Source organism: Hemibagrus wyckioides, linkage group LG27, assembly GCF_019097595.1.
Source record: "Hemibagrus wyckioides isolate EC202008001 linkage group LG27, SWU_Hwy_1.0, whole genome shotgun sequence".
In the NCBI taxonomy this organism is placed as follows: domain Eukaryota; kingdom Metazoa; phylum Chordata; class Actinopteri; order Siluriformes; family Bagridae; genus Hemibagrus; species Hemibagrus wyckioides.
The window spans coordinates 10,439,783-10,461,580 of NC_080736.1; the positions used below are offsets into that span (position 1 = coordinate 10,439,783).

Below are 21,798 nucleotides of genomic sequence, written 5' to 3' on the forward strand. Positions count from 1 at the left end.
TTTTTTAGCATCCTGGTATAATTCAGGAAGTCAGTGTATATATGGTAACATGCAGGAAATGTTCAAGGAAGAGCATCTAAAACAGAAATTCCCCTATTCTGAAGGAGACACATCTTAAACCACTGTTGAAATTTCTTTATATATCAGGCGATAAACTGAAGCACTGAAGGATTACAGCTACAGTCAGTCAACTATGTTCAGATATATTCTTATTCCTAAAGCAATCACCTACTGCTTCATATATGTTCTGGTGTCCAGTCTGAGAAGCGTAAAGTGTTGTGTCTTTAAGAGATATGAGCTGCGGAGCTGATTTGTAGTCGAGACTCTCCTCCAGTCCCTGCATGTGTGCTGGAGAGAGGGACATAGAGAGAGGGAGGGTGAGACAGAGAGGGAGGGAGGGAGGGAGAGAGAGATGGTGGGTAGATGTGAGGAGAGGAGGCACAGGATGTGGGACACAACAGAATCCAGTGCAGCACTGTGTTATTTATCGAAGATGCTACACAGTACACTGACAACAATGATATCCTTTAGTAGTGTGTTCCTCAGGTGCATCAGCCAAACAAGAGGACTATGCCATGCTTTACACAGCAGATCAAATTCGGGGACTACAGCATCCACTTTATTTTATTTATTTTCCTCTTCATTTTACTCCTGTTTTTCTCCTTAAGCCCAAACAGGGAATATGTGAGGACATGTGTGAGTCTCAGTGACAGGAGTTCTTGTTATCTCCAGTTGTAAAGCTGAGTCACTAGAGGACTGCATTTTGGGAGAAACATTGTTTGATTCTAGCAGACATCTGGTATGCCGTCACTGCCTGGGGATACGACTGATAAAAGGCAGAGCATCGCAAATGAAAGTTTCATGGGCTACTGTACCTGGATTGTTGTGAGAGAGAAAGAGAAAAAAAACAAAGAGAGAGAATTGTCGGGAGAATGATCCATGCCCTGAAGTAAGGATTTTAATGATTTATAGCACAACATATTACAATATTTTCTCAGGATTTTTTTAGAGGGGGAAATAGGGTTGATGGGGATTTTTGGGGTCGCGCTAATGTTTTTGAAGTGAGACTCATGCTGTTTTATGGTGTGTTTTTTTTAGCTTTTATTTCATTGATTGTTTGGCCCCTATAAGCATCAAATCAAACTCAGCAAATTAATGTATTAGAATTAAGGAGTACAAGCTGCATCTCTGTTGTTAGATGAGGGAGAGCCAGTGGTGGTACAGTCTCTGCTGTGCCTTATGCTAAATCAAGATGACTCTATTATTATTCCAGTGAAAGATAAGACATGACAGTAAAGGGTTGGTTGATTATCATGTTCAAGTGACAGTAGCTAAATTAAAAAAAATAAAAATAAAAACATTTCTGTATAATGATCATCTGCCTAATTTAAGGGCAGATTTTTCATGGTATCAAGTATATTCTAATTAATAAGCGCATTCTATAACAAATTGGTTGTTTGGATCCCAGAAAATATCATATCTCCAGGGTATGTGTTCATCTGGAGTCATTCATTTCATTCACATGGATTATATGCCCCCACAAAGCACCTCCTCTCACTACAGAATGACACTAAACCACGCCCCCCCACCTGCTACACGTTCTCTCTCTGTGATCATCATTGCATAAGATTTAGGATCTACTTACAACAAATCTCATGCAGATTCAGTGGCAACACTGGATTTCTTTATTCTTACTTTCACAAGCCTCATTTGCCTGGCCTGGTACCAGAGTCTGATACACTTCATCAGTAAACAAGGTCATGACCTAGAAGTATCTTGCTTTGCACCCAGGATAAACACCATGACACAGTTTCTGACCAACCACTTTTTTTACTAGCCTTTTGACAAACACTCAAGATAATCATGATTAAAAAGATTTACTTGACTGCTTCAAACAAAACTCTTTCATATCTTTTAATGAGGGCATCATGTTAACTTTTTAAGTCCAATTATATCTTTCTTAGGAAGGCTTTGCATCATTAAAGAGAATTGCAACTTGTAGAAACTGGTGCTTGGATTTGTATGAACACAAGACTACAGAAGGCCAATCAGATTACAACCTTCAAGATTCTGAAGAAGATATCGAACTGAGATCAAGGTCTGGCTAGATATCAAAGGGTGAGACTACAGTATTGTTGCTTCTGGCACAGGTTACACCAACAGTATTAGATCATAGCCAAGACTCGTTTTTAGAGTGGAACCAATCAAAGTAATGCAACTAAAAGACTGATAATAAGGGCATCTTATAGATGATACGCAGCCTGGGTTACTAACTGTACCTTGATAATAACATAAAGCATATTACTAGCAATAGAACCAATGTTAGAAAAGCCTCTTTTATGATGTTCAAAATATGATAACCAGAATTATAAATTTATGGCAAGAAAGTTGCAACCAAAGGTAGCCTGGAGCACTGAAGGTAGTGTTCTTGCTTTATAGCTCCAGGGTCTGGATGCAGAGATTCAGTTATTGTTTGTGTGGAGCTTTCCTTTTCTTTCTGAATTTGTGTCCATTTCCTCTGGGTTCCTCCAGCTCCATGTCCCAGAAACATGCTGGTAGTTGGAATGGCTGCCCTAAATTGCCCCCAGATGTGTGAAAGACGCCCAGCAATGGACTGGCTTCCCATCCAGAGTGTATTCCTGCCTTGTGCTCAGTGTGTCCCATGAATCTGACTGAAGTAAAAGCTTAAGAGGATGAATGCCTGAATGAATTAATGAATTAATAAAAAATAATTAATGAATCAATGATCCTCAACCAGCCCTTTGTTATTCTACACAGGCATTTAGTCTTAATATACTTTTCTTAGATGATATCTAAAATGGCATATTGTGACAAGTAAAGGAAATGCACACACAAATGTGTTTATGCAAATGTATGCACATTTATTTGCATGTAAATGATTATTAGTGCATGTGACTTGGGAAGCGGATTGTAGCGTCTCTTGTTCCTGTTTGCTATCTTTAATTTTCATCTGATTGATATTAAGGGATATAGACATTAGCAGAAGATACAGATCATCATTCAGATGCTTGAAATAACTGCTAATTGCAAACTGATGAAATAGTTCTTCTGGTTGACATAATGAGGTCTGTCTAAGCGCCTGAAAATCCAATCTTCAGGGGCATTCACCTTCATCAGAATGACTCAATACAGAATGAATGCCATAATCAAGCTAATCAACTCATCAGCTTCTAAGCTGGTTGGTAATTAGAGTGGGCCACTAACAGCACCAGCACTTGATCTAACATGAGGGGGGATCAAAAAGTGTGGAGAGCTGGAGGCTAAACCATTTTTGTTTTGAGCTTTAATAAGAAAATGCTGAATTATGAGAAATAGATAAAGCACATTTCAGCTGATGATAGGCGTGCTGAGAAACAGTATGCAGCCACTTTATTTTATTTGCTCATCTGAGCAAGACCACAGCATCACAGAGCATAGCTCATCAGGTCCAGATTCTTCATACATGACGCCTAGTTGCTTTAGCAGAGGAGCTCTTGCACTTGTCATACCCCATTCCTCTAACCAAACTGAACAACTCTAATATTCACATGTTCTAACACAGGAGCTGGTTTCACTTTACATTTTTATGATCTCACTTTTCACAAAGCTGAAAATGAAATTTGCAGTCTCAGGAGAAAAGAAGGTACACCAAGTGAGTGAACACATTGACTTTCATGGGTTGCTCTTGATTTCATTTGTCCTCTATTTTTGCGTCCCTCGTGCCACATGGGAAAGGTCAGAGGGCTAGGCTGTTGCAATGAAAGCTGACAGATATGACCAGCCCAAGAAAGATCTCATGAGGCCACTGAGGGTCGAAGCCTCTGGAAGTGTCAGGTATGATTGAAACCTGTCTAAATGCTGTCCGTCTCAGCACAAAACCAACAGTGGGGCCATAGTTTACCCTTCCACTGCATGCGTCTCATCATTTGTATTCTGTTCAGTGGTCTTGCAGTTGGTAGACCGTATCACAGTTCTCTGTAGTTGGCAGTTCACTATCAAATCAAGGACCTTCGAAGCTACACTCTGCATAGAATCTAGTACATTTGTTTAGCTTCATGGATGCAACTAGAGGCATTGGGGGTTACTCAAACCTTGATAGGACAGAACAGTGGTACTGGTATGTCAATTTCTGACGGTTCTAGGTTTTGAACTTACATTCATTCGTTTACCATTAGAGGTTAGAGGGAAATGGGAAAATAAGACATGATATGGTTTGCAAAGTGGTGCAATTGGCTATCCAAAAATTGTCTTGTTCTATGTATAGGAATGACTGTCTATTTTCCTCTATTCTCATTTCAAGCATCTTAGGAAAATTCAGATCTCTTTTCTTAAACTGGATATGTCTTTCTTGAAATTTCATAGTCATAACTGCAAGTGATATCTGCCTTTAAACTGAATGAACCTGTTAACTGAAACAGCACACATGTGCAAAACAAAATCTTGGGCAATTGTTTCAGTATATAACTAATTATTTTTTTCCTTGCACTGTTTGTATTTTAAGGTATTTATGTCTTCTGTATGTCCAGTTTAAATGGTGTCAGAGCATGCTGGAGGAGTCGCGGAGTAAGATTTTAATTGTATTGTGTAACTGACTGTTTCCTGTCCATATGATAATAGCCTTGGATCTTGATTGGTTTTGTCATGACACATGATGACAACAACTGTATGTATATCCAATTTAGGGAAAGGTCACATGAATTCCAAGCTAAATGTTTTCATTCATGTGGCATGGTCACATATGTGATCCAATCTAGGACCACATACAAAAGTGCCCCAGGTCCGATGTGAAAAGATTGGATTTTAAAAGCACTGGATCCACAAAGTCATAAAAAAAAAAATCAGATTTGTGTCAGATTTGTGAATAAAAAAATCAGATTAAGGTAGAAAATTGGATTTGGGTCACTTCAACCTGATAATGTGAACCTAGCCTAGGGAGCATTTGTGTTGGTTACCAAAAACCGAATAGGGCAGATAGTGCTCTCCTCCAAGCATGTTCAGTTGCTCTGCCAACAAATATATGATTCCAACCTTCGGATGAATTGGCAACTAGGTGAAACTAGGTGAAAATGTGAAAAGATAAAAACTTTTTATATAAATGATGGCCTAGGTGAGAGGTGAGGGTAACTTTGCTCAGGCAAACTTTTTTTCCCCACAAAAAACTGGTCCATGTGCTGCTCCGGGCTATGTAAATTCGAAAGAAAGAAAAAATTATGCAGCCCACCAACATCTAATCAATAGGGACAGAGAATGAGGCTTTTTTTGTTTGTTATCAGCCATGTTGCCTGTCAGTACTCGTTCGGAAATCATTCTGTGCTAGCATTCAGGTGTTGTAGTCTAGGCAGTACATGCCCTTGGGTTTTGGATCTTTGGAGGGAACACTGAATGGAGCAGCTGTGTTTGTTTAAATTTCAATTGCAAAACAGCTAGCTTTAGGTAACTGGTAAAATTTATGTAGCAGTTACGGGCATAATAAAATTACAATCCATTACAGGGTCAATTAGTAGCATCAGTGATTATATCTCATAATAAGTATTAGCTGTAAATGAAGTACTGTTGCTTAATATTTGAGAATATTGTATTGTATGTATAAGTCCAACTCCAAATGAATTCATACTCACATTATGGTGTAAATTATTTATCTACATAACCAATGTCTTACAAAATGTGAAGGGGAATTTTATAAAACATCACAAGACTACAGTATTGTTTATGCAGAACATGAAATAAATATGCAAAAGTTTAAAGACATCAGTTCAGCAAATTGAGCAACTTTCAGAGGAAGGCCCTCTAGGGTCCACTGTTGGTTTTTGTTTTTTACATCTTCTATACCATGAGGACATGTTTACAGGAAGTTGCTTTCTATTAAATATTCCATACTGATTTCGCTTTGACTGCTCTTTTACTGTTTAATCAGCCTGTTAAATATTTGCAATGTTCCACCAGATCCACAAGGCATCATATTTCCCCCCAGCATCAAAGTTTTTCCTGAACTTCCTGAGGATGATATGTTCTCCCTTAAAATGAATTATAGATGAATTGTTTGGCTCTTCTGAATTACTGAATGCCTCACTGCTAATCTGCTGGATGCAGGCACTGTTTTAATGTGTTTCAGTGTTTGTTTTCTTTACCCCGTTTCTTACGTGGGGGAACTGAGTGCTAGGAAGTGCTGCAACGTGGAAGTGGGTGGGGCTTAACTCTGGGCTTTGACCGCATCAGTCTTCAACAAAATGTCAGCTTGAGTCATTTTTTTTTAGTTGTGAACTCTAGTTAAGACTCAAATTATTATAGCAAATATAATTAGGATAATTATATAAATAATTGCACATACAGTAAATAATCAGTATTGTTTAGAATTAATATGTACATTAAAAAATGTGTCATAACAATGAGCTAGCTACTGGGCTAACTATCTAGCACTCTGCAAACTGTTATTTAAGTTATAGTATCTTATCAGATTTGATGTTCTGTTTTAATGTTGAATGTGTTGCACTTGATGTTATGTTCGTCACACCGCTGATCTTATTATATTAAAATATGGCAGTTCCTAGTTGAAGGCTTTCCCCTAACATTCACGAATGTTACAGAAAAATGTTCTGATGTTATTCGTTATCAAATGTCATGCTAGAATGCATGTACAAATAGCGATCATAAACGAAAATCATCATAGCCAAGAGGAACATGAAGCTGGATCAGAAAGAGGGTTTCCTTTACGCTGAAAATTCATTCAGTGCTTGTGAGAGAATATAATTAATTCTAAGCATTTCCACTTCAGATGGAAATAACTTCAGACAGGCACTTAGCATGGCAGGGACTCCTCTTCCCAGATATATGCATAAGACTGACAATCCCCAGCTAAAGCTGTCTGATTTTCTCCTTATGAAAGTTATGATCCTGTCCCTTCTGAACACTTGATTATCTTCACCCGAGATAATAATAATGAACAAACTGCAGTATTTTAAAATGTTTAGGTTTGTCTTTGTTTTACTGAAAGATTGAGGATGTAGAGAGGCACAGTGGGCACACACACACACATACAGAGGCATACACTCTCTCTCTTTTTTTATATAAAAAATATATTATCAATTAAAAATCAGTTTCCTTGTTTTCCCATTTTATTTCAAAATGAAAAACACATGAATATAACATACACCACAGTGGCATTTACCGTTCCTTTTTTTTTCTCCAAGCACATGTTTGACAAATCACAGCGTGGGAAGCAGACAGCAGCAAACGCACAAAGTATCTCAGCGTTCTTACACAACTGAACCAATGTTCAGCAAAAAACACATTATGTTGAATGTGCACCGGTTCATTCAGCAAAAAGTAGGACATGCTGTTGAACAGCTAGCAAAGATGTTCCCTGAAATATGAAACGCTGACCATGCTTTCTCTCCTATTTCCTAAAGGAACATTCTCCACATATGCTCCGTCGTATATGTGATGCGAAAGCGTAAAGAAGAGTATCTTTCTTAATCCAGACATTTCTTGGTTCATTCCATGGCTGATTAAGCAGACCGCCATAGGACACATGTGACTTACCATACACCCAACAGATTCCTTGCACTTCAAGCGTTGCTGAAAAGCATAATATTCTCTCTGGGTTTGGGTTCGAAGAGTTCAGATAAGGCAACTCATCCGTTTCTCTCCGCATGGGCCTGATCGTATGGACTTACTTCTTTAAGGAGAGGCATTCAATAATTAAGTATACAGGGAAAAGACAAGAGCAGTGGGACAGCTGTGTTAATAATTCAGTGTCAGTCTTAGCAGCTAGAAAGACTGGGCTTTGCCTTATCACCTCTTCAAGTTTATTCAAGAAACTTCATGGATTTCATTTTTACCAAAGTCGGCAAGCTGCAGGTGAAATGTGTTATGAATTAGGATACATCTGAAAAGGTGTAGCATCACATTTACACAGAACCTACGCAAGCAGGTCATATCACATCCCACACAGTTACTTCTTCTAACAAATCCAGACACAAATAACTTCACTATCCATCTATCCATCCATCCATCCATCAAGCCAGTAATGCACCAAGCCATCCATCTATCCAGCATGACTTTTTGTCATTCACTTTATTTTCAATTCAACAAAACAAAAGGTACTTTACATTTATTCATTCATTTGTCAAAGCATATGCTAACTGCTGAGCGTAGCAAATTTGTCAAAATACATCGCCAGGGCGTAAAGATAAAAGTGTATTCGCTTAAGAGTTATATAACCATTACCCACACTGATCATTTCCCTCTTTGCGAGAAACTTTTTATTGGTCTCTGCTCTACTTATGTTTGAGATTGAAACCATTAATGCTGCTGAATGTCTAGTCGTGACTCCAGAAATCCTCAGAGGTGCACTACAGATCAGCTGCAGTTTTCCTCTGATAGTGGAGAAATGAAATCTGATTGCATCCAATCCACATAGCTAGGTAGCAATAAACTTGGCGTCACTGGAAGTGTGTAGGGATTCTAGTGATTTTGTTGGATTTCATCTGAATGAAATGGTTAGAAAAGCTATAACCTCACCACCCCTCGTGCTAATTCAGACTGTTCAGTCTTTCAAAGGAGATGCTTTGTATAAATTCTTAAAAATTTCATGCAAGTGTGATAACGTAAAATTTTAAACAAACTGCAACAAACAGGTAGCACATGTGTAACACCAGCAACTTACCAGATAACTCATGTATCTATGTTAGTGGGTTACACCTCTGTGTAACAGTACCTGGCTAACACCTTTACCTATGTACCACTCGCATCTGCGTAACATTAGCATATCATTAAAATGGCCATCAGTACAGCACAGGTACCTGTGTACTACCTGCACCTGCATTTCATCAGCACCAGTGTAACACCTGCACATGTGTAACACCAGCCAGTGTATAACATCTACCATAACATCTGCACTTGTGTGACACCAACCATTGTATAGCATCCAGCATTTGTGGGACAACAGCAGTTGTGTAACACTTGCAGGTGTGTAACTCCTCCACCTGTGTGACACCAGCCAATGTATAACATTCAGCATTTGTGTGACATCTGCACCCATGTCACCTGTGTAACACCAACCAATGTATAACATCCAGCATTAGTGTAAGACCTGCACTTGTGTCACCTGTGTAACACTAGCCATTGTATAGCATCCAGCATTTGCATGGCATCTGCACTTTTGTAACACCTACACCTGTCACCTGTGTAACACCAGTCAATGTTTAACATTCAGCATTTTTGTAACACCTGCACTTGTGTAACACCTGTACCAGTGTCACCTCTGTAACACTAGCCAATGTATAACACTGCACCTGTGTAATATGAATACTTTAATATGTGCACATGCACAAGATTGCATGAATACTAACTGCACCTGTGTAACACTAGAGCACCTTTGTCACCAGCCTGTGTGTAAGATCTTTATCTGTATAACAACCAGCAGCTCTGTACCATCAGCATTTGTGCACCTACTGAATCTATATAACACCTGCAGCTTGGTAACACCCACAGGGGTGTAACACCTGCCTCTCTTGCACCTGCACTTGCTAGACATCTGTGTCTGTGTAACCCCTGGATATTTTTTAATACTTATACCTGTGTAACACCAGCACCCTTCTAATTTCTGCCCCTGTGTTACATCTGCAGCTTTGTAATACATGCAACTGTGTAAAACATGAACACTTAAATGAGCTCTTGTAAGGCATGTGTTCTGACAGCACCGGTACCTATATATCACATTAGGTAGAATAGTTAAGAATCTTTCAGGAGATTAGTTCATAACCAAAGAGACCCTTGATTTTCAGTCTTAACGCAGAAATAAACGCAGTGTAATGAAATGTACAGTGTGTTTATGACTTAGTATAACGCCACCAGTCTTAAAACAGAGGGAATAAGGAAGCGAGAAGGATATGAGCCCCTATTTCTGAAATGTTAGGGAGAAGAGGTTTGAAGTGACATAACAGGGTTACTTTGTTGTTGTGTAAATACTTCATGTATGGCTGCTTTCAGGCAAGCAGAGCATCAGCGGAGACAAAAGAAACACACTCGGCAGCATACAACTCCACTCTATTACTAAGAGAAGACATTCATTTTCATTGAATAGGTTGAAAAAATCTGCCTCTTAGGAGCTCTCCTGACAAACTGCAGGTACTACACAGTACATGACACCTTTTTATAAGACAAAAACCAGGAAAGGGAAAGGACCAAGCTGGAAAGCAGTATTTATAGGGATTATATGGACTAAAGCACATGGCTTGTTTACAACATTTCGTCTGTGCTATGATATAACTGTACATGATATAGTTTTATAAAGGCATGTCCATTACAGAATGATGCTAGAACAGTTTTCTGGAGTAAATGTTATTTGAAAACTGCAGGTTAAAAGCTGATGTTTTTCACTGTATGTGTTTAATATTGCCATTTTTCTGCGCCTGTGAGGAATACTCAATCTGGATTTGTTTAGTGGTTCAAATGTTCATGTCTAAATCTGCTTTTCAGGATTTGTATTCAGAAGTGAATTAAGCCAGAAGTGGCTGTGAGTTAAATACAAACCCTATAAACCTTCTGAACCCTGCCTCCTAAAACACTTGACTTGGTTGCAAATAGTGATCTGATTGAAACTGTTTTTTTCCTACCCGTACAGTTATTATTTTTCGTCCCACAGTATTTTCTAATTGATTTTTTTCCCCAAAAAAAATATAAGCATGAGTAGCCTTGTTTAAACTACTACAACCCAGACCAGGCAGTTACCAAGGATGACTGAATAAAGCTTGTAACCGCATCGCATAGCAATTAATGTTTACATTCTCTTTAGTTGTCCCCTTAAGCATCATATCTGACCACTTGCTCATTTATGCTATTAAATAAAATAAAACTTGAACTTACTGTAAGTGATAAACCTACTTCACAATAACGATAAAAGATCAACATGAAAAATACTGACATAAACAAACTAGCATGTGTACTACAAAGAAAAAAGTACAATGGGGGGGGCAGAAAGTCTATTTGAGTGCAGTGAGAAGGATATATCAACTTGAGTCTTCCTTTTACATAATATATTTATGGTGATATCATTACAGTCTAAAAGCCTGCGCTGTATAAATATGACAAAGCAGACATGCCACTGTGATGAACTAGCTAATGTTTCAAATGTTACCACAGAAGCAGTCACTGAGACGTAAACTTTCTGTCTTTTTGGTCTTAGTGGAAAAAATGCAGTTACTGACTAGCGCAGCGGTTTTAAATTTATTCTCATAATGTTATGAGTAAGTAGCAATCAGCCATTTTTACAATATTTATTGTTTAAAAATGTGGCTTCGCAATTGTAGGTACTAACAAAACATGATGGAATCTTTCTGTCACAGCTTGTATGCAAAGTGGCTTCGACTCTGCAGTTTAAATTTTTACTTGTTTGTATAATGACTTGTTCCAGAGAGAGAGAGAGAGAGAGAGAGAGAGAGAGAAACATTATTAGACTATTCTAGTGCCAATTAGGGCTGGCTACATTTTTTCCATAATTATCTTGATTCATTTCTCAAAGCAATTCAATTGAAGTCCAGCACTGTATAGGCATTTGCACTCAGGTAGCCATTACATAAAAAGAAAGCGCCGCTAATCCTCCATTTTTTGTGACCACTAACTATACGCATTGTATCACATGACCTAATGAATGCACCTCGAGCATGACGGATCTGTAGAGAAAAAACACAATGTCAGAAAGTTGTGGGTTGAATGGCATAAACATCTCCTTAAATATAATATAGAGAAAATTAAATTCATTATTTCTAAAGGAGTAAAAAAAATGTCTAGATATATGAAACGCATGAATGGGGTCAGTGAGTCATAGCTACGCATGCTGTCTTACTCAACACCGTGGCACTGATGCATTGCCCATAGAGCATGTTTATTCATCCACAAGTAGCTCCATAAGCCACATGTTGATATCAGCAGAAGAACAAAAACATTGCTATGACTAATTATTTAACCATCTGTTAATATTATTGCGTTCCACACCTTGCTCTTGGTACCCTAATAAGCTATTTACACTAAACCGCAGTTATCTCTCTTCTATTTCTTTCACAAACATCCACGAAGCGTCTATGATCTGCTGATGATAGAATTTTAAGAATTTAATAAAAAATACATATTGTTTCTTGAAAATGTTGGTTAACGAATCTGGAGTGAGATTCGCGATCTCAATATTAAGCCAAGAAAATGTCCTATTTTGTGAAGAATTTGTGTTGCAATAGACCACAAATTTTTTCCACAGCATGACAGAGGATTTCACTCAAAGGGTGCCAGCTTGCCTTCTAGGAGCCGCTAGTGGCTTTGGACCGCACAATGAAGGACACTGTGATAAAGCAGGAATCCCACTGAACACAAAAATACATGCAGAAAAATCCTTTGGTGTACATCAGGGATATATTCCCTCAAAGAGTCAGGCAACTAGAGCTAACAATGAAATGCACATAATATAAAATTCATTATCTCCTAACTTCGCTGAGTTAGCCAAGCGACTGATTTAAGTCCGCGCTTAGCTTTGCTTTCAAACGTGAGTGATGTGAAGACAACCTAGCAACAAAGATGGAGAAAAAAAAATCACACCTTGTTGCTGTCTTCTTTTGATGTAGAAAGGAGTAAATGAAATGTAATATTACAAAAAAAAAAAAAAAACTAAACGTCTGCAGTGCTTTTATGTCAAAAGAAACCACATACAGTGATGATTCAGGTTTTCACTGAGCAGAAAGCCGAATAACTGAGGCGATGTCGGTAGGTGGCAATCCTACATCATTGTGTCAGTCTTATCAAAACACACACACACATACAGAGAGAGAGAGAAAGACACACACACACACACACACACACACTTTTGTCTTATTATCCTTGTGAGGACTTTTCACTGATATAATAATAAATGCAGCTAATTAATGCTGCACCTGCATTTAAATCTAAATCTAATCTCAAGCTCAATAATCACAAAGAACCTTTTGTCTATTTTTTTTTAATACAAAAGTTTCAGTTTCAGGTCTTTTTGTCCCCATATAAAAACAGTTTCTTTATGGGGACCAGCCAAATGAAGCCCCCATGAAGTCCCCCCCCCCAACACACACACACACAAACACACAAAAGAGAGAGAGAGAGAGAGAGAGAGAGAGAGAGTCATTAATGAAGTAGATTAAATGTATGCAATTCATACAGCTCACAAAAGGCTCTCTGTACACAGTTCTTTGGCCTTCTCTAGTTGATTCAGCCAAGGCGCAAAACATCTCTGCACTCTGATTGAGAGACTACTTATACCCGGGTTGCCAGTTACAGGTTTTAAAATCCCTTAACAATTGTAAAAAGAACTTGGTGTGATGGAAATTTATTCATTCGTGTTCAGTAGCCGCTTAATCCTGGTCAGGGTAGCAGTGAGTAAGGAGCTGATCCCAGGTACTCTGAGTGCAGTGTGGGCAAATTCACCCTGGTGGATGGGGTGAAAGTTCAATACAGGGGCACTATGCTTGTACACACTCGCACATTCTTTCACACCTAGGTAGTAGCTTGTTGCTTGTTTTCATACAGTGGGAGGAAACCTATGAACCTTACCCATATGAACATGGTAAGAGCATGCAAAACTACATACTGAAAGCATAGGATTCAGGACCTCAGGACCTTGGAGCTGTGAGATAGCAATGCTACCTTCTGTGCGACAGTGTCGGATGTAATATTACAAAACGTACAATTTTTTTAAAATTAGTATTATTATTATTGATGACTGTTTATGCTAAGGACCTGATATGTTGGTGAGCCCACTCCAATCTGGCAACCCTGTAGGAGCAGTGAGGAGCTGCTGCAGCTCTTAATGCTCATCACTGTAGGCGGCTGCAGTGTGCTTTTGCCTGATTTCATCTTCATTTCTCTTTCACGGCTTTGAGAAAGAAGAAGACATCTATACATATACTGTTTATCCTCGGGAGAGGAGAGACAGAAAGTGCACCTTGCTGAGGACTGGAGACGAGTGAATAAGATTCAGGAGGAAGTTCAAGTCGAGTCTACGTTATGGCTCAACGAAGAAGCACGCGCGATGATCGGAAGCGAAAGGCTGATTAATTAATCCGAAGCCAATAATCCGCATTAACCGCAGAGACAAACCCGTCCACAGGCTGCAGTTTGGGAAGGAAGTGTGTGTATGTGTGTATGAGAGAGAGAGAGAGAGAGAGAGAGAGAGAGAGAGACATTAAAGCATCAGCCAAGTCAGCATGTTACGTGTTTAAGCTATGGATCGCGCGCGGGTCGTTATCTCCGTCTCTGATACACCGGGACCCTTCTAATAAATGCTGGATTTGGGATTTTTCCCCCCCCATCGGAATAAAGCCTGCTGAGAACGCACACTGTGGATGTGGAATTTATCAGAGCTGCCCTGCGTTTGCACCAAGAAGGTGATAGATTTATTCTTTTCAATTTTTTTTTCCCGTCTTAATTTTTTTCTGCATTGCTTGCTAAAGGCTCCCCGGCTCGTGCGCTCACATCTCACTAAAAAAAAAAAAAACCTGCATGGATTTCACATTAACTTGAGGCTGAGGCTGCAGAGGATCATCCGTCCATTCTGCTATCCTTGACACACCACATATTTGAAACAGAAAAGCAAAATGTGTAAGTAGGTGACGGGAAACTGCTATAGATTTACTTCGAAGTTCCATGCCAGTGCATGCATTTTATACATTTGCATACTAAATGTGATCCATCTACGTATTACATCTTATGTTATCTATCTATCTATCTATCTATCTATCTATCTATCTATCTATCTATCTATCTATCTATGTATTCAGATGGATAGACAGATGGATAGACAGTCTGTCTGTCTTCCCATCTCTAAATCTCTCTATCTTGTCATTGGCTACATGATTGAAGGCTGGTGCCAGAATAAGCTGGTAGAATTTGGATCCCACCACCTCCCTCCCCCACCATCCCCCCTTCTGTTGCTCCACTTAGCGTTACTTTTGCTAGAATATGGCGTTGGGTCATTCATATTCCGTTCACATGTGCAGGCTTTTGCAAAGACGCAGGAGGAAAAGAGACGCCGTGTGTCTGATTGTTCCCATCTTCACTTTGCTGCATTTGATAAGTAAATGAGGTGAAAGGCATCCTGAGTACCTCCTGTGTTCAGCTTGTTACTTATCTAACTGCATGCTGGGTCACATCCTAGGATGCGTTATGCCGTCTCCTACAGTTTTTTTTTTTTTCTTTATTTGGATGGTAATTCTGAAAAGCAGAGACGAGGGTGGCAGCTCACACACAGGGCTGTACCGTGGTTCTTCAACAATTAACCCTCTTGGTTAGACCACAGCCGGTTGAAGGTAGGCATTATGTTCCTGACATGCTGGGTGAGATTCTGGGTTGTACCGGAAGATTGCGTATTTTCTGTGTATGATTCATGGCCGTGGGTTGTTGCTTCCCTGATACTTTTTTTTTTGCGCATGAAATGTTTGACAGGAGCTTCCGTCTTCCCTGGTGATAATAATAATAAAAAAATGCTGGAAAGCATGGATGCTTCTGCATTTTATTTTCAGATGCTGGATAAGACATTTGTGTAGGTAAATATCCTAAAGTAGCAGACTGATTCGTTCCACTTGTACCTTCTGGATTTAGGAAGACGCAGCTACGGCGCATTGTTTCAGTGCCTGCTTGTAAGGACATCAAGCAAAAGCAGTCATCTGAGATAATTGCTTTTAACTGGCACTGCTCTATCTATTTCAGCTCCTGAAATGATGCACTAATTATAAATGTCATCTCCCACAGTCTGCCAGTAAGATCTGTTCTTTCATGATCTGGAAGCTACAGTGCAGTTCATGTACACTTAAAAGAAGTTGATAAAACTGTCTGCAGTAAATTTCAAGTGGCACGCCTTTGATGAATTAAACACAGAATGCTTTAGTCACTGCTTGAAAATATGAAAAGGGCCCATGTTTATCTTTAAGATAGAACTTTTGATTTGCTCTCATGAATCTCAAGACCAAGTAGGACAGCAAATGTTGGGTATCTACATTACAAACAGTGGATATGTGATATCTGATATGTGATTTATGTCTGCATGTGCAGAAATACTTTGCAGTCTAAACATTTTTAATTATCAAGATTGCAAAAAATAATTGTTGGTTATTATCCATTTTCAACTGCAAATGCTGCAAAAAAACATCATAATGGCTTTCATAGAACATGCTTGACAGCTGCTCTATTTAGTTCAGTGCATTCTGCTCCATAATCATCTTATCCAGCTTAAATAAATGGAGCAAAATCCCAACGCAGATGAGACCAAATCAATCTGCTAAAAATTAAAAGCATAATCACATTTAGATGATAATGTTACTGACTCAGATCAGTTTGGTGCTTGCCACTTTGCCATGGGCTTCAATGATTTAAATTACACTCTAGTATAAAATGCTATGGAACAGATTGAGGTGTGGGTGTTCATTTTCAGCTTGGTATTTTCCTTAGAGCCATGTTTGTTGTGCTGTACAAATTTTCCTGAGAGTCATGTTTGTTGTGCTGTATGATGAGGCCTGTGCTAGTTGTGCTTTGTGCATAAAGCTATGCATGAAATAAAATAACCTGTCAGCCTTGGTCATTTCATATCTTCAAATTTGGTAATACATATGTATATGCTATGGTCTTTCATAAACGATTTCTGAAATGAATTCCCGAAATCTGTGTAAGTCATGGTTTAATGGTGACATCTCCAATCAATATATAGCCATCATACTTAGATCCAAGACGTGGATAAAATAAAACAAAATCATTATTCAATACCACTCAATTCTGCAGGCTTAACATACGAGATAGATGCCAAATTGCTGTTAACATTTCACAATAAATGTTATTGAGATTTGGTTAATTTACACAAGGTAGAGACAGAGATCACTGCTCTTTTTTTCTCAGGGTGATGACCTGAATTTAGCCCTGACTCACGGGCTGCACATTACAAAGCCCTAAAGTGCAGCTTTGATTGATGGTGTATCCTCACAGGCGGCTCAGAGAAACAAGGTTTAGTGTGCAGTCCTGGGACTGAAAGTCCACAGCAAGGATGAGTGTTAATGTGTTGAATGTGTCAGCTAAGGCGAAAACAAGGCCAAATACCAGTTGCTTCCATCCATAGCAACGTCTTGAAATAAGAACATGTATGGAAAGGTTTTTTTTGATAATCCATGCCATTTAAATGAAACTGAAACAGTGACACTCTTTGTTTCTATGGCAAAAAAAAAATAAAGCCCTGTCTATTGTGGGGTCAGGTAGGTAGTTCAACTCATACCATGAAAAGACATTTAAAAAAGTTAAATAACGAGACCTAGCAGTGATTGCGTGCAATGACTTCTTTTAAAATGCAAAGAGAGGTCAGAGGAATAGTGAACAATTCATTAAAGGCAGTTTCCTTTCAAAATGATGCACTGGTGCAGATCCATTCAAGGCTAAACATTTCTCACATTCAGCTGAATCCTAAACTGTAGCGAAGGTAATAGAGACAAGGCCCTGCCAGTCACCCAGCTGTGCTCTCTGTTCTAGTCATTAAAAAAACTTGTGGTCTTTTATTAATCATGTAGTTAGTTTCCATATTCATCTGTCCCCCCAGAATATAAAACAACAACAGCACGCCAGTGGAATTTTAATTAGCACGATTGAGATGTACTTCCATGTGCTGTTGTGGCTGGTCCCACACGAATACCCTAAAGATCCCTAACCTTTCTTCGCTGAATAATCTTATCTGTATACTGTAGAATTTAACAGCTGCTGCTGAAATCATGAAGACTCTAATCATAATACTACACATTCTTTCATCACACTTTGCACTGTTCACCCTCGATGTGTGGGAAATGTAATCATTTAGAATCCAAATGTCACCCAGATGAGAACGGGTGTTGTCATAGTGCTGGTGTTGTTTTATAAATCTGATTCATCTCAAGGTTTCTTGCCACTGTTGCCTCTTTGCTTGCAGTGAAATCATCATCCAGCATTCTGTAACACCTCTTTGCCACAATCTCAAATTGTTAAAAGCTCTATGCAAATAAAATTCAACTGAATTGAATCGAAAGCAACTGTGTTCGTCTCTAGGTGAAAATGTTTGCTTTATATGGAGTGTAGGCTCAAAACCTTCTTGGATGCTGACATGGTTATGGCAGCCTTTGTGAAGTGTAAATGGCTTCTTTTTTTTCTTTTTTTTTTATTCTGTTCTGTTGTGCCTATTGATCCGTTTGACGTTCTCCCATTTTGCTTTACTGCACTATTATATTTCTGGCTGTTAATAACAATTTTGAAAAATCTATACTCTACTTATGCCAATTAGTAGTAGTTACTAATATTATAACTAATACTACTAATACGACAGCTATTACTGTTACACAGATTATGAATGAAAAAGAAACACTAATTTAGAATTTGTTGTTACTGTAGTCATCTTTAATAAAAAAGCATTGAGTACAAAAGCCTCAGGAAGCATCAGGCTAAATATAAAATAACCCTGTACACATTAAAAGAGCCGCTCAGCCAAATGTGTCACTCTAATAGCTGATATTTGCCAGGATTCTTTACTGAAGAAACTCAGCAGGATACGACTTGCTGATTTTGGCGTGTGTGTGAAGCTCAGTCATCTTTAACTCTGACCAGCAGCCCAGGAAGAAGCAATGAACCAATCACCAAACCACCTGCCCTTCTACAGTATAAATGGCTCACAGTGCTTTGCATGTCACTCTCACATATAATAAAGCATTATATGGAAGGTTTGGTTGGTGTTCAATTGTCTAAATGGTAGTAGTTTGGTGACCACAATGACTGTATTTACCTTTTTCTGTCACGGGTCAGTGTAACAAATCCATGCTTTTAATCTGAACACTATTTAACACTGATAATGTTTGGGTCTAGCTTATGTACTGAGTAGATAGTAGATATATATCAATTTGTGTGTGTATATGCCCTAAGGATGATTCAAAATTTGAGAAGAAAATTCATTTTAAATTGTAAACATAAATTGTCTTTCTTAATATGTTTCAGATAAAGTGCTTAAACCGTTAATAAAATGTGTACAGCACAGAGAAATAAAGCATTTTTGCCTGATTCTGCCTAGTATACCTGTCAAGCAAAGTTACATCCAAATATTAGCATTAAAATTATTCAATTTTTTTTTTTTTCATTTTATGCATGAATGTCTGTACATTTAACATTCCATGTCTGAAACTTCCATTTGCATGACTTCACTCATTCGCTGAACACTCTTACCTGTACACATTCACTCCTATGAAATATTCGAAATATTCCGAGTCACATGTTCAACAGGAGGTCATGGGAAGAAGAAATAAACATATCTGTACACATCTCTCATCATGTTATTAATGATTTTTGACGGATGACCTGTCACATAAAATATAGAATTAAAGTAAATTATTGGTATAAAAAAGCAGGTAGATCATCAGGATATCATTAAACTATTAGCACGGATGCTAGTAAACCGTACTTTGTGTACAAAAGCCCGACCCCGTTACTCAAAAGCAAAATGCAGCCTTTTTCAGCAAATAAATCTTGTAAAATCAGATATTGTTGCCTGAGACGGTTATGAAATGGTTCAAAGCATGTTTTCTTAGACTCACTGCTAAAACATGATGAATAAAAGTTTAAATGTCGAGTTACTACAAATAGATGACACCTTAATCAGGAAATCAGCCCTACATTATTGGCTGGTGCTTCACTAAACATCTTCCTGGATTATTTGAAGTAACAGTATTAATGATTAATAAAACAAAGCTCCAGATTTGGGTGTCATTTGACCTCATGTACAGTATATTAACCGAACAGTGACCTACACAAATCAAACAGTGACTTTGGAGTAATCAGATGCCACCAAAACTATAGCAGATGAGTGAAAGGCTGAACAGGCCACAGAAGTTTAAATCCCAGAGCAGATGTCAGATTCCATGCGTGGATGCTTTGGAAAACCCTGTCTGAGGGGCATATGGCACTCAGGAGGAAGTCCAGAGCATTCTGCAGACACACAGACGTACAGGCACACAGAGGTTAAAGTTCATCTGTTTAAAAGGCTTCTGAATTTAGACGCACACCCTGAGAGAAGCTTATTAAGCAAATGACTCATTTAAACAATAAATGGACATTGGATGCTTTGCTGCCTCTAGCCATGCCGACTGTAATAAATATATTGGTGGTTTTTTGGAAACACTGCCTTTGCAATTTAATCAGAGCTCCAGTCGATATTATCCAGTGAGTGAAATGACAGGCTGGATGTTGAATGTTAATATAGGAAACTTCAATAAACACTTATATCCCATTAATGCTCCAACTGGGTAAATTGTTATAATCACAAAGATTAGATTTCGAAAGCAGACCAGGAGCTGCTTGTGGACTATCGTTTTGCCATGTGTGCATGTGTATTTTTGTAAGCATAGTGATTCCCTGACAAATCTGGGTTGTTCATTATTTTGGAAACACCTCTCTCACATCTTCCCCCATGGACGTCCTTTCCTTCTCCCTCAGCACATTTCTGAGATTGGAGAGAAACCGGAGGGCAGGTGGCTTTTTCAAGCATCTCAGGTCAGTTGGCATGGATTCTGAAACAGAAGGGTGTCAAAGGGAACCGTGTTTTAGAGGCCCATGTACCACAGGGTGCATGGAGTCCATGCTGTTGTAGACAATCAGAGTTGAATTTGTTCCACAACAAAGGATGGTGGCTGATATGCGGCATTCAGCGTCTGAGAAATGCGAGCAAATATGTGAAACATGTCTTTTCTCATGTGATAGACGAAAGCAGTGTTTGTACATTTTTTTGGCCCGATTTGGCCATCACAGTCAAATTCAGTGCATAGTATTGAAAAAAAACAACAGGTCTTAGAATGAAAAATGTTCACGTACAATCCAAGAGAGTTTGTGAATAAAATATCAGTGTGAGCTCTGCTACATTGCTCACCTAAAAGCCATCAATTGCACGAGAGCATAGGATGAGGCAAAACTCACAGGACAGCTACAAGTAGTGTCAACGACAAAACATATGCAAATGATAAATAATCTAAAATAAAATATGCAAATGGACAGGAAAATATATTCCTATTACTCTATTTATGCAGCACAATTTTCTGCAACGATTGATGACTTTAGCAGAACATTTCCTTTAGTCACAAGTCTAGCGTTAGAGTATCTTCATCATATCTAACATTATTGCACAGTCTGTAATAGAATTGAGTCAAGACTTTTATCCAGAGCATCTAGTGTCACGGGCTGTAATTTTAAAAGGCTGCTGAAATCGTAAGGTCTAAAATCAGTCGTAAGCCTGACCAAGCTTTGGCTAATATGGCAAGTGTTTTAAGCAGTTACTGTCTTATATGTTTGTGTTTATTCACTGAAATTGTTATTGACTTGTTGTTGTGTCTTTTGCTCTGCAATTAGAATAACTATTTCTGCACCACTTAGTCTTGAAAGCTGCGGGCAGAGTATAAAAAAAAATCCAGTATTGTAGCACATACAGAGTGTAAGTGAGCAGGATGAATAGATATGATGCACAGAAAACCCCGTTGAGGCCTAGAACACACAAAATTTATATGTGCAGCGTGCAAGCCGCTGAGTGTTTCAATTGGCCTGGCTTCATACCGAGTCAATACTAATGACTGAGGAGACTATATGGCCACAGTAAGATTATAGCTTTGAGGCCCCAACCCCTTCTATTGTCATCTCAGGCAAGGAAAGTAATGGTTACCATGGTCTGCCCCTTTTCATCTCCTTGCTGCATTGTCTGTATTATACAGTCATTAAGGCTAATGACTACTCAGATGTATTTGTTTTGAA

General features: G+C 38.6%; 1 protein-coding gene across 5 annotated transcripts in view; it reads left to right on the plus strand.

The window, feature by feature from the left end:
* The first annotated feature begins 503 nt into the window (after positions 1-503).
* lrrc4cb (leucine rich repeat containing 4C, genome duplicate b) overlaps positions 504-21,798 on the plus strand; it is a 37,997-nt gene continuing 16,702 nt past the window's right edge. For 2 of the 5 annotated variants that reach the window (XM_058381303.1, XM_058381301.1), the window contains exon 1: positions 13,774-14,402. The gene's annotated coding sequence lies outside the window, so the exon portion shown is untranslated. Of the gene's footprint in view, positions 950-13,773; positions 14,617-14,704; positions 15,324-21,798 lie in introns of those variants that run through there. The other 3 variants (XM_058381305.1, XM_058381302.1, XM_058381304.1) reach the window with 3 other exon arrangements.